At 32.5% G+C, this 13638-nt stretch overlaps 1 long non-coding RNA gene across 1 annotated transcript; it reads left to right on the forward strand.

The window, feature by feature from the left end:
• Window positions 1-2170: 2170 nt before the first annotated feature.
• LOC143226674 (uncharacterized) lies at window positions 2171-6503 on the forward strand. The gene is made up of 3 exons (XR_013014706.1): window positions 2171-2420; window positions 5728-5750; window positions 6145-6503. It is a non-coding gene; the product is annotated as an uncharacterized LOC143226674 (long non-coding RNA).
• The last annotated feature ends 7135 nt before the right edge of the window (window positions 6504-13638 follow it).

A 13638-nucleotide genomic window follows, 5' to 3' on the forward strand; every position in this document is an offset into this window, starting at 1 on the left:
AACACTGTACTTTTCATCTTATCTCTGAGTGGATATTAGTTCTTAGTAGCATGGTTTTTGGACGCAATTGGCTTGCTGAATGTAGTATGTCGTGCAATATCCACTCTACTCCTGCAGGGAATTCCATTGTTTTCTCATACACCTCTGTTTTCCGTCGATATGTATCACACCTTTCTCTGATGGATGAATATTATAACTTGTTCAGAAGTGGTACGGTTTCCTTCATCAGTTCTTCGAATCTTATTCTCTAATCTTCAGGTATGTTCTTTGCATATTTTGAAAGGATACTTCTTTTATTTCCCTCCCACTGGACCCTTCACCTACTGAATATGGGATTCTAGATATTTATGTGAACACAGGTATAATTTTATAATTTTCTAATACTAAAAATGTGTTTCCAATAGGTACTTACCTCCTTTCACACATCCCACCTTTCCTTCTCGTTAAAAACCGATGCTTCCAATTTCTTTCAAAACTCGAAGTGATAGTCTCGTAGAATTGAATAGAGAAAACTGCATTGGTAACCAGAATATGTGGCAGTCTCATTGTTTGAGAGTTGTCGCATGATAATGTGCAGGAGACACACATTAGAACGGGTCATTTCTAATGGAGGGAAAATAGAAGGCTTGAGACGTGTGAAAATAATGTTTTGCAGATAAAGGACAACAATGAATGAAAATAGCCATTTATATGAAATGAGGAAAATACAGCATGGAAATGCATTTCCAGGAGAGAAAGTTATAACTTATTACACTTTATGTGTTTGTTTCTTTCTTATAACAATGCCATACTGGACTATCTGCTGAGTCCACCGAGAAGAATCGAACCCTGATTTTAGCACTCTATGTAATGTAGATGGAAAACGTATATGCTGGTTAACCAGTCTCTAGAATGATATTCCTGATGTATTAAAAACATGGTTTACATTACAAAATACAGAAATACCTTGCAATTTTCTGATTGAAAAAAATACAGACCTACAAGTGAGCAGTTTGATTTATCTCACCCAAATACGGCTATTCCATTTTACATCAACAAAAGTTTGTGTTTAAAAATAACTGTTTTGGTCCCAGCAAAAATAGTTGCATAGTTCAGAAAGTGTTACAAATTTGAAACTAAACAACTGTATATTTTGATATAAATAGAGTATTTGGCAAATTATGAAGAATAAAATAACAGTATAGAAAGACATCATTGTCATGTGAAATTTTAAAGTATGTTTGATCACTCACAAACAGGCTCACCATAGTCAGGTGGTTAAGGCGCTCGACTCGGAATCTGGGGTCGCGGATTCGAATTCCCGTCGCACCAAAGACGCTCGCCCTTTCAGCTGTGAGGGCGAAATAACAATGTGACGATCAGTTATACTCTTATTTGGTGAAAGAGTAGCCCAAAAGTTGGCGATGAGTAGTAATGATTAGCTGCTTTCCCTCTGGTTTTAAACTACTAAATTAGGGACGGCTAGTGCAGATAACCCTCGTGTAGCTTTGCGCAAAATTCATAAACAAACAAACACAAGTTCACGAGATTTATAAAGCAAAATAATCTGTAGTGTCGTTAATATTCTTATGCTTAAAAAAATACATTTACTTCAATGGATTAATTCATGCATGTTGGCTTAGTTAAAAATATTCAAAACTCATCACACTACGAGTACATCTCGATTGTAACAGCAGAACACATTTCCAAAAACTCGGCCCGGCATGGCCTAGCGCGTAAGGCGTGCGACTCGTAATCCGAGGGTCGCGGGTTCGCGCCCGCGTCGCGCTAAACATGCTCGCCCTCCCAGCCGTGGGGGTGTATAATGTGACGGTCAATCCCATTAGAGTAGCTCAAGAGTTGGCGGTGGGTGGTGATGACTAGCTGCCTTCCCTCTAGTCTTACACTGCTAAATTAGGGACGGCTAGCACAGATAGCCCTCGAGTTGCTTTGTGCGAAATTCCCAAACAAACAAACAAAAAAAAAACCAAAAACTTATTAATGTTATTTGAAGGAGTGGCGCTTACTTGTGTGAATATAACCTACTATTTATTTTTTATCCATACTTTATAGTATTCTTCATATAATAACAAAAATATACCATTGCATGATATTCTAATTCTTGTATAATAAAATAATCATTCATATTTACAACTTTACAAAGATTAGAAACGTATGATAATCCATTGCTTTTGTTTTATCAAAGCATAATAATTTTATCACTAGAATCCGGTAATGTATTTACATATCAGTACATTACAGATTCTAATGATATTTCTTTTATTGTTTCAATGGTTAAGCAGCTGTATATAAAGCCACAGATAGAGAAACCGGATTGGAAGTTGCTGTTAAGAAGATTTATTTATCCCAGCAACTAGCTAAAGAAGATTTAATTAATGAACTGTTAGTACTGCGCCAAGTGGAAACATCAAAACTTAGTGGTACGTAGATAATTATTTTGTAGTTACTTTGTCTTCATATGGAATACTGATATAAGCTTGCCTTGTAATGATAAATTCAGATTGTTCATATGAGCAAATATATCTGTAAGATATACTAATTTATAAAGACAGCATAAGATCTCGTAAATTGAATATTTCGTCCAGAAAGAATTAACGTTCTCTTCGAAACTCAAATAGAAAGATTGGGGATATTTTCCCAATGTATTTCAGTATTAAACAGTAGTTGTAGTCGCTGCCCATCCCTTCACAAAGCTGAGAAAATGTTGAGAATTCAATGACCTACCATAAATATGATTTACAGTTTTAACAACTTCATGAAGTTCTCATCAATCTTCATGCATATTTCATGTGGCGAGGACTTCCCTGCGTATAGAACAATGACTAGTCTTGCTTCCGATGAAACGACTTGAATGTGTGAAACAAGTCCTGTGTTTGGATAAACCATGACTTTCGCACTATCCATGATTATCTGTGCATTGCTTCCAGTCTATGTTACTGTTTGCCAAAAAGTCGTCAATAAGTTTAAAAATCTATTCCCCTGTTGTAAGAGTTAGCAAAAATTGGCAGGCAAAATATCTTCATGGACTTCTTTATTCAAATTATATCTGATAAACACTAATAGATTAGCTGTGTTCAAAATATCAGTGGATTCATCAGCTTGAAGTACATGGTATCAACTTTGCGTACTCGAGATACTAATTGCTTTATGTTTACAGTAGTTTCTACAATTCTGTGGTGAACTGTGTTCTTTGGCAAAGGTATTTTATCAAACTTCTGTGGCAACAAGTTTGACAAGTGTCTCGCCAATTACTTCAGCAGCTCCAACCTTTGGAATTACACGTGACACTATAAACGAGGCTTCCGTGGATTTTGCTTTATCATTCCTGTACACAGTACCACCTAAAATTATTTTCTGTACCACCACACGTATCACACTTTGGGAAACAATGTTCTAGATAATAAAAATCTAACTCTTAAAGAATGATAAAGAAACATAGTTACTTTAGTTTTTACCTCATGAACAATTATTTTGGTATGAGTATTTGTACTAGATATATGATTACTGACATAATCTTAAGTCACGAAAAAAATAATGTCGCGTTGTTTATGTGAGATTTTACTAAAGAATAAAATGTAAGTGAAGTTTTGTTTGTTTGGGTAATAGAGGAATATTTGGTAGTTGGCTCTTTGAATAATGTTCTCACCCAAACCTGTTTGTCCAAAAATGAAATATCAACAGTTTATAAAGAAGTATGTTATATTGACTGTTATGCAGAGAGGTTTTATATTATTTTGTTTTTTAACAGATGTTTGATGATTACAATTTATTTATTTAAAATTCTACTCAATAATTACTGCAGTTCCTTTTCAAAACCCTATGATCTTAATAGCGAAAATGAACACTCACTTCTATAACTTTAATATCTAGAGTGACAAAAAAAATAAAATAACATTTCAACCAACAATAGTGAAGTTCCATCTAAGATTGATGAGGTTATCATGGTTGTAAATTCTGTGTGACTCTTTCTTCACTCCCAATGCCTTATATAGAGGCACATCATCAACAAGTTTACATAATTTCTTGTTAATATACTTTTGGCAAGATTTAACTGTACTAAATATTAGTTAAAACTTATGCTTTCAATGTTAAATGTATGGCATATTTTTAACCTTCTATCACAAAAGTTATTAATTTAAAAAGAATAACATTAAGAAAGGGATAACAGTTCAAATGAAATACCAAATGATAAAACTTAACAAACAGTTGAGCCTTGAAATAAGCTAAAATTTTACAATCTTAGAAGTTATTTTAGTTAATGGTATGAAGAATAATCATTCAAAAACTACTGAAGGTGAGGTTTAGTCTTTCAAGATTAAATAGAAACATAAAATATCTACATTGTCTGTCATGCAAGCATTATTATATTAATAATATTGCTTATATATAATAATAATAATAAAAGCATGTGTCTGTGCATGTATGTGACAGCCATAGCTTCAAGAAGAAAGAACCTAGAAACCAAAAACTTTACAACTGTACCAAGATGCCTCTGAGGGTGTGCACCTGAGTATTATTTATCCACATGCATGTGCATCTATTTGAGGAGGCAAAATAACAAAAATCACTAAGAATATGGGTGGTTCCTTGTATTACAAATAGAAATCACTGACAGACACACACATGTGAGCAGGTGCACATGTTCATTTTTTCAAAGAAGGAAACTAGCAAAAAACTACATTGAAAAGAAGTTTTTCCTATATAATAACTTTTAATACAAAGAAAAGTCAAGGCAAGGATTATACTTTTATGCTAAAATGGTTTCAGAATTTTCACCTTAACATAGTTGTACAGTAGCAGTGGATAAACTAAGCCCTTTTTGAGGGCCATGCCATTTCATTATGAGTTGGTTATCATATCATGCCACTAGCAATGACAGTCATGTATGACCAGTGCATTTCTAACAAGAAGGGGCTATGTCCCATGACACATGGTTAGTCTACATCTGTCACTTGGAGTATAAAAACTTAATAACCTGAGTACATCTGAATAGTTTCATTTATTTAATGACATGGAATGTCATGTTACTTAGCTACGGAAGTATATTTTGATATTGCTGTTAGTCTGTGTATTAAAAATATAAAATGAAACATGTAAATAACAAAATTGGAAACTTTTTTGATTTTGTTTCAAGTTAGAGTCTACACTGATTAAAGAAGGTTTTTATTGTTGGTGATATAACAGAAAATACCTTAATTCAGAAATGATTAGGATGAATATGTAAGAGGAAATACATCTGTAGTTAATTTGTTTTACAATAATTTTGAGAATTTATAGCATTTAGGTTGTAATATTTAATACGTTTTATACTACACGTATAGATAGTTTCATAGAAACTTTTCTCTCTCACCATCCAGCTGAACTAATGAGTTGTGATATTGAATAAAATCTTTTTTGGCCCTGACCTGCAGAAGACAAAAGATAGTTTTGAGCCCCAATGGACAAACTAAGAATAATGTAAACAAAACACAACACAATACGTGCACTTAGGTTATTTTTACAACAATTTTTAAACTAGTTGGTTTTCAATATTTTGCCAGTGTTTATGCAATTATTTTTGTTATGAGAGTCATTATTTTCATTCTTAAGTGAACAAAAACATATATATTATGAAGATGTTGAAACCTTACATGATAACGTTAGTTTATCTGATTATATAAAAATCATATTTTATCTGTGCATTTGGATGATTAATTATTTCTCTTTTTCTTCCAAAATTTGGAATAGAAGCAGCACAAGTCAGAATTAGAGTTAAGTATTTGAATATTTCTGTTATTAATAAATTTATAACAAATTATAATAGAATTTTATTTTATTATAAATTATAAGTCTGATTATTGAAAAGATAGTTTTGTTACATTGATTTGACAGGAGAAGAATGAGCAAAAAGAATGTTAACTTAATGTTCTCATGTACTCTCAAAAAAGGATATTATACAACTGGCTGGATAAAGCTAAAGTAGTTTTAAGAATTTTAAACTTTTACTACCTACGTTGATCCTAACAAACTGACTACAAAACTGTAACAATTATTAATATGTCTTAGGATCATTATTTAAGGCTAACTTGAAATTATTTTCAAGTCATTTCTGTCTTCATTTTCACTCAAATGAAAATTTTATTCTTGGTTCTTTCCATCATGTAGCTGACTTTGGATTATGTGCTGTAACAACACCAGAACAAAGTAAACGTGCAGCAATGGCTGGCACTCTTTACTGGATGGCTCCAGAAATAATGAAAAAGAAATAATATGGACCTGAAGTTGACATCTGGTCATTTGAAATCATAGATTGATGGTGAACCTCCTTATTTTAATGAAGGTTATCTCATCGTAAGTGTTGCCAACCAGTTCATACAGCCATGAAAAAAAGAGTAGATTGAATTTCAACTTTCTCCTTATTTGAATGTCTTCTCTTTTTTCCCTTTTTGTATGTAAATACTTTATTGGATGATAGTAGAAAATTATGATTTAATAAATCTAAGAGAGTTTTCTTCTAGATAAAATTAAAGTATTTTGTAATCAATTTCATGATCTTTTAAGAATTTGGGTAAATTAATGCTTGCTTTAGTTAAAGGCAAATGTTTCTGTAATAATATAACTTATAAAAATTATAATTGTTTCACAATACCCAACTTTTTAAAAGTTATATTTTTTCACTTGAAAACACAATTGTATGATTTGGTCAAAATGTCTTCCAGCAACTACAGGAATAGCTCTAATAAAAAAAGACAAAACAAGGCTTTGCCCATTAGTCACACATATAGATATACTTATAGTCATGAAGTCCCATTCCTTTTCCAAATATTTGACCTTATCACCACAAATGAGAAGCCTAATATTATAAAAAAAAGGTAATATGTCTTAGGTCTTCCAAGATGTCTTGGGCAAATGTTTGGAAGTAGATGTAAAAGAAATGATACACAGCATCTCAACTTTGAAAGGTATGGTATGAATTATTGTTACTTCACATGTTATTTTGTTTTGCTTTGAACCTGTTATCCTAATGATACACATCAAAAAGCAATATTATTAAGTCAAAAAATTCATTGTTGTTCTTGGCTGTTCATCTTACAGTTTGAATACATCAACTTAAAACATCACTTCATAATTTATTTTTTTTTATTTTGTAATATCCATCATTCCCATGCAATATCACATTTTACTGCTGAAAAAATGGTATAAGTCTTACATCCCTCACCATCTTTTATGTAAATATTTTTACATTGACAATTTTTTACTTACATTTAGATATTACTATAATGTTGGGATTTCTTCAAGAAATTACAGAAAAACTCATGTAGGACTGCTAATGAGTAGTGAGTTTGTTTTTTTCAATTTTTTATAATAACCTTTTACTGGTGGTTTTATGATAAATGTTTCTGGTAACAGCACATAAATATCTACAAATAAACAGAAGTATAAAAGTTACGAATAGTTTCATTGGTATTTCTCAAGGCATCCCAACTGTACGCAAAATATTTCTAATAACATCTTTATATTTTGTTGTTATATCACCCAAGTTATGAAAAATTAAAGAATAAAAAATAAATCTCTCAAAGAAATCAACATCAATATTAAGCATTCATGTAAACACCATTGCTAACTGTAAAATCTACTTATTCCATCTGACACTCACTTTCAAACTATTCTTTTATATTTTGTGGTTTTAAACTTTCTATACAAACTCCATATGGATGTGGGAAGCATAATTTATCATTATATACCGTAGTATTTTGAAAATTTAAAGTTGCTAATTCAAGAATGCTGGATAGCTGATATCTTCTTATTAAGATTAGGTATAATGAAGCTATTCATGTCATTCATGAAGTTTATGACTTACCCACATTATAACACGTATATCAAATTATTAGAAATATTAGCAAATAAATTGGAACTAATCTTCATTTGTTATTTTTAAATGGAAAATGATACTTTACACGATTTATAATGCACCATGCTAGTGCAGCGGTAAGACTACGGATTTATAATGCTAAAATGAGCGGTTTAATTCCCCTCGATGGGCTTAGCAGATAGCCTAATGTGGCTTTGCTATAAGAAAACACACATGATTTATAATATTTCAATGTGATATTCAATGTACAAAACTAATATTTAAATATTAAAAAAAATACTACATGGGGAATACCAATAGCCTATGAGTTACACTGCTGGGTAATGTACACTTTTGCTTTTCATAGGCAATGTAATATTCTCACATTATTGATATATAATAGCACTTACATATCTGCAGGTTACATTCTGACTACATGGATAGAACGTAATGGCAGTTTTATGAAGTTATGCTATTCCCAAGCATATGCTATGCATATTATCAAACAACTACCGTGTCACTATGTGGTGTTTATGACATGAATCTACTGGAAATATTTTTTTTATTGATATGTGACCTGTTGGTGGGGTATCTTCTTCCAAAACATACGAACATGCATATGATACATTACTGTATTATCCATTTGAGGCCTTAAAATGAACTGAGGTGTGTATATAACTTCAAACAAATAACAATTTTGAAGACAAATAAGAAGTTGGATATTAAATAATGAATATACAAGATTAAGCTACAATTGCATAAGAATAGTTTTGGTTGCAACCCTATTTACAGCCACATAAAACTGATTGGTTTATATCCTGTGGTCAGAAAGATGTACTGTCCATGATGGGAGGTAACTGGTCACATTTTATTGTCCATCCATGATAATTAAGAAGAGAAATTGATAGTTTGTTAAAATTAACACCTTTGTTGGTTAACATAACAAGAGCAGCTCTTTTGAGGTGTTACATAAAATCATTCTCTCTTGGGAGAAAAACTTTAGAAGTGATGTTTTATTTGTGAGGAACATTTTTGCTCTAATTTCTGATAATTCAGATTCAGATATTTTCACATTGTTATTGTAGACAGTGATGAGCAAGACTCTTGTTTGAGATAACTAACTTATCACAAATGGAAGATGAACTGCCTTTTGCAAAAGTTTTGAGTGCATCAATCTTAATTTTTTTACTTACTGGTAAAATATATATAGTTTGTAGTGTCTTGTCCTTTAAGCCCATACAAGAATAGAAGTGGCTGATATATTGTAGAACTAATTTCAAAACTGCATCAAGTGACATGTTGATAGAGTTGATAGTTTGTGTGTCCTTTTAGCACAGTTTGGCATTAGCTTGGAGTATTTTAACTGTCTTTTGAAGTGTTTCTAATTGTTTATTAAGAAGTTTTTATTATTTATAGTTGTCAAAGTTTTCAAAGAAATCACAAAGAAAAATTGTAGATGAACAGACAAACTTTGGTCCAAAAGTTTGCTCTAAAATGGCAACATGAGAGCTGAAGTGTTGGGCAAGTTTCGATTTCAATGTGCTCCAGTGATAGCTCTCTGTATTGGCCACTTTTAGATCAAATAGAATCTGTCTGTACATAATAAAACCTTACTGATCCTGTAACAAACTCACTTCTAGTTGCTTTTTCAGTGCAGTGAAAGCGATGTCATAAGGCGTAGGTTCAGGCACATCAGTAGATGAAATACGGGTTGCTTTGAAAACATTCATACAGGATTTGTGGTACCAGATATCATTGGCGACCATGTCATATCCTGATCCAATAACTTAAAGATACTGACTTGTTTTAGAAGTTCAGTCATTTTTATGATCCTTTTCTGGCTGTTCTTCATATGTACTTTGAATTCTGTTGTTTTTTTTCTTGAAAATTTTACATTTTATTAGCCCACCCTTGGAGTGAACAAAAAGTCGGTACAACATACTCATCGTTTGTTTCATAGAGTGTGTCAAAGCCTATCCATTGATAAATATACAAGCACTTGCTTTTATGGATGTGTTAGTTAAAAACTAGATACACAATTCAGAACATCTGAAGAAATGCACACACAGAAAGGAACTAACTTCAACAGACAACTGTTTGATAAGTTAAATAAAGTGTTTGGTGTAATGGAAGCTCTCATATAGACACCTGTTTGGTAATCTATAAAGTTTGTTAATCCCTAAAGAATTGGCTGGAATAAACACTTGTAATAAGTGATAATGGCTGTATCATATAATTTTTTATTTCGGACAAGTCTGATTTATTAAGTTATGTACATTACGTATTACTATTTCCAATAACCAGAAATTTGAATATGAATTAATTAACTGTTAATATGTATCAAATTTATCATCATCATCATCATCTGCCACTCAATTCCTTAAGGAACATAGGGCCGCAATCACTGCGGTTTCTGTAACAGGATTTTAAGTGAGTAGGTTGTTAGCCCACTGCACCTAACCGTCCCTAATTTGGTAGTGTAAGACAAGAGGGAAGGCAGCTAGTCATCACCACCTACCGCCAACTCTTGGGCTACTCTTTTACCAACGAATAGTGGGATTGACCGTCACATTATAACGCCTCCACGGCTGGGAGGGCGAGCATGTTTGGCGTGACGCGGATGCGAACCCGCGACCCTCAGATTACGAGTCGCATGCCTTAACGCGCTCGGCCATGCCGAGCCATCAAATTTATAGTATTTACCAACAAGATTAATACACAGTATTTTATTTTTTAACACAAATATATTTTAATATACAAACAAAAATTAAGTCAATTTACTATAACGGTTATTACTAATAGTTATTGCAAATAATGATTTATATACAACAGTTTTACAAACTTACAGACAAAACTGAGTTTTATATGCGGTCTAGAACTCAATATTTTATCGATGATCAGGTCCACTACGAGCAAATTAATTCTAAGTTGATATTATCACACACCTCGCTTAAGCTAACGATGTCTTTTCTTGGATTGCCTCGCACCGAGTACAATCTGACTTTTCCCAACAATGATATGGAAATTCTAAAGTCCGAATCTGAAGTAATTAGCTGAAGTTAAACGGTTTGTAATGTTCCAAGTCTCTAAACGTTCCTGGTCAGATTATGTAGTTTCCAGATTAATAGGGATTAATTACAATTATAGCTTTCTAGGCCTTTAGCACACTGACTGTAGCTGACCAAATAATACATTTCTTTTGTCTCTCTTAGCTGCTTTTTATACACATCACACGATACTGTAAAACTTTCAACAATATTTTACCGCGTTTTCGTTTACAAATATTGTTGATTTTTACTCTGAAGAACCTTCTATAAATTTCGAGAACAGGGAAGACTTTCGCAATACATAGTCAAAAATATACGTCACAAACAAAAAATAAAACTATACAGAAACAAGCGTTGGCACTAAAATAAATGTACAACAGTAAATCCGTTAATGGCGTAAAAGGCAATAGAATAAAGATCAACAGGCTTTTCTTTGAACCAGACCATGTTTATATGATAGCTCATACTCTCTGAGGACTTAATGTAAGGTCCTCTCAGTGTCACCAAAAGTATATAAAATCAACGATAGACAAAGTACAGAAATTCACCAAACAATAACTCGGTAGGGTAACTCAAAAACAGAAGTGTTATGGTCAAATAGTGAAAGAAAGGATGTTTCAGTGTGGAAACAAAATGTGGTTTAGGTATGTGCCAGCTGCACAAAAACAACCTAGATTCAGCTGGATTGTTCCATATTTGATAAATTGACAATAAAGTCCTCTAATATGTGAGCTACATTAGGTATCGACGAATCAGATTATGAACTGACGGAAAACGAACAACTACCAGATCCAACCAGCGAATAAAATGCCATTGTCGGACTCCTGATCATTATGTATGTGATTGATTATCGAAAGTTAGAATGATCATTAAGTTGAAAACCTTATTATAGAAAGGAATTGCCTTACCTTGCTCTTTGATTCATCAAGTAGTTTGGACTGGCAGAATATATAAACTACATTTTGAGATTATTAGTCAACCATTAAAGCTAAAATGGTGAGGTGATTGAAAAATTATTGACCTCTTGCTCTCCGAGTCATCAAGTAAGAATGGAAGAATGCCGTATGTTCTACATTATGAAGTTACTGCCTGTTTTCAAAGCTAAGAAGTCATTAATATGTGCAATTAATAACTGAAAGGAAATAGAGTTCCTTGTTTTATGGGCTATTAGGTAGTAAAGTTCGGTGAAATGTATGAGGTACATTTCATAACTGATATTCGATTTTTGAAAGTTTCGAGAGTTGATTTCCAAACTACTTAATAATGTTTAGATGCAATGTATGTACTACGTTGTAAACCTGTCACTCAGTTATCAATAGTTAGGACAGCCATGTGATTGATAGAACGTTCCAACCATTTGCTTTTTGAAGCATTGAATGACTTTTGTGATGTAAAATATGATTTAATGTTCTGAAGAAAAAAATATCTTTTTCTATGGGTATTACAGTGTAGTAGTAACAATAGGAATTTTACTAGCAACAGATATACTCGTAATTCGAGGGTCGCGGGTTCGAATCCTCGTCAAACCAAACATACTTGCCTTCTCAGCTGCGGTGACATTATAATGTCACGGTCAATCCCACTATTCGGTGGTAAAAAAGTAACCCAAGAGTTGGCGGTAGTCTTACACTGTTAAATTAGGGACGACTACCACAGATAGCCCTCGGTAGCAATGCGCGAAATTCAAAATAAACCAAACCGCACAGGTGAGTCATTAGTATACTAACCATACCAGATAGACTCCTACATAGTACAATAACGTACTTTGATAAAAATTGAATGAAAAACGAATTACTATGCAAACTAGCCAGGTACTTCATATATGATGAAGTTAGTTCTAAACACCTCTCCCTGATCAATGTATATTTTAAACATAAAAAATAAATAAATGAAAAATGTATATAAAATAATAAAAATATAAATAAAAAAGTAATAAAAAGTGCCACTAACAAGCTAGACATTTTACTGGTAGAGCAAAACAATATCTATGCATGTATGTCAATACATGGACATTGCTCTGAAAAGAGTCGGAGTAATTCAGCTCACTCTGACCCAAAAAAACAATAATTAACACCATCAAACACTGCATGACCACACAAGTAAAGGAAGAGGTCATAGAACATCTGAACCTCCAGGGAACGTACGTATCATACCCAAACTACAAGAGAGAGAGAGAGTCATTAGCAATATTTCAACTGGATTGTCGTGAATCACGCAAAGAGTATATCTGAAGTTACTTAACATCACTTTTGAAGAGTTTGGACTTTTTATCTTGACCTATTATGTTTTTAACAGTATCAGTTTTACTTACTTTCTTGGAAGTTTCCATACAACTCTTACTGAAAAAGAAAATTTGCTTTAAACTTTCGTATGGGGTAGTTTTCAAAACTCAAGCATATGAGCATTATGTATTTACAATACATTACTTCTGGGAATAGCTAGGCCACCCTTACTTCAACTTATGATTGTGAGGTAACATTCAACCACAGTGTAAACTATCAACACATTACTGTGCTCTGATGTGGGTCATTTCCACACATTTGTGGGAAAATAGTCATTTACATTTTGTGTTTTACTCACTTTCCACAATAATTTATAAAACTGAACATAAATAAAATTACAGCGTTTCAAAACCAACTTGTCTTTCGTTCAGTTTCGTTGTTACTTAAAATACTTTTTTTTTTCAAATACATTTGATTTGTTTGTTAGTACTTTTCTGAAATCACAAATATGGCTCTAATATATCTTAGTAACCTTTAG

Source organism: Tachypleus tridentatus, chromosome 1 (genome assembly GCF_004210375.1).
Source record: "Tachypleus tridentatus isolate NWPU-2018 chromosome 1, ASM421037v1, whole genome shotgun sequence".
In the NCBI taxonomy this organism is placed as follows: Eukaryota; Metazoa; Arthropoda; class Merostomata; order Xiphosura; family Limulidae; genus Tachypleus; species Tachypleus tridentatus.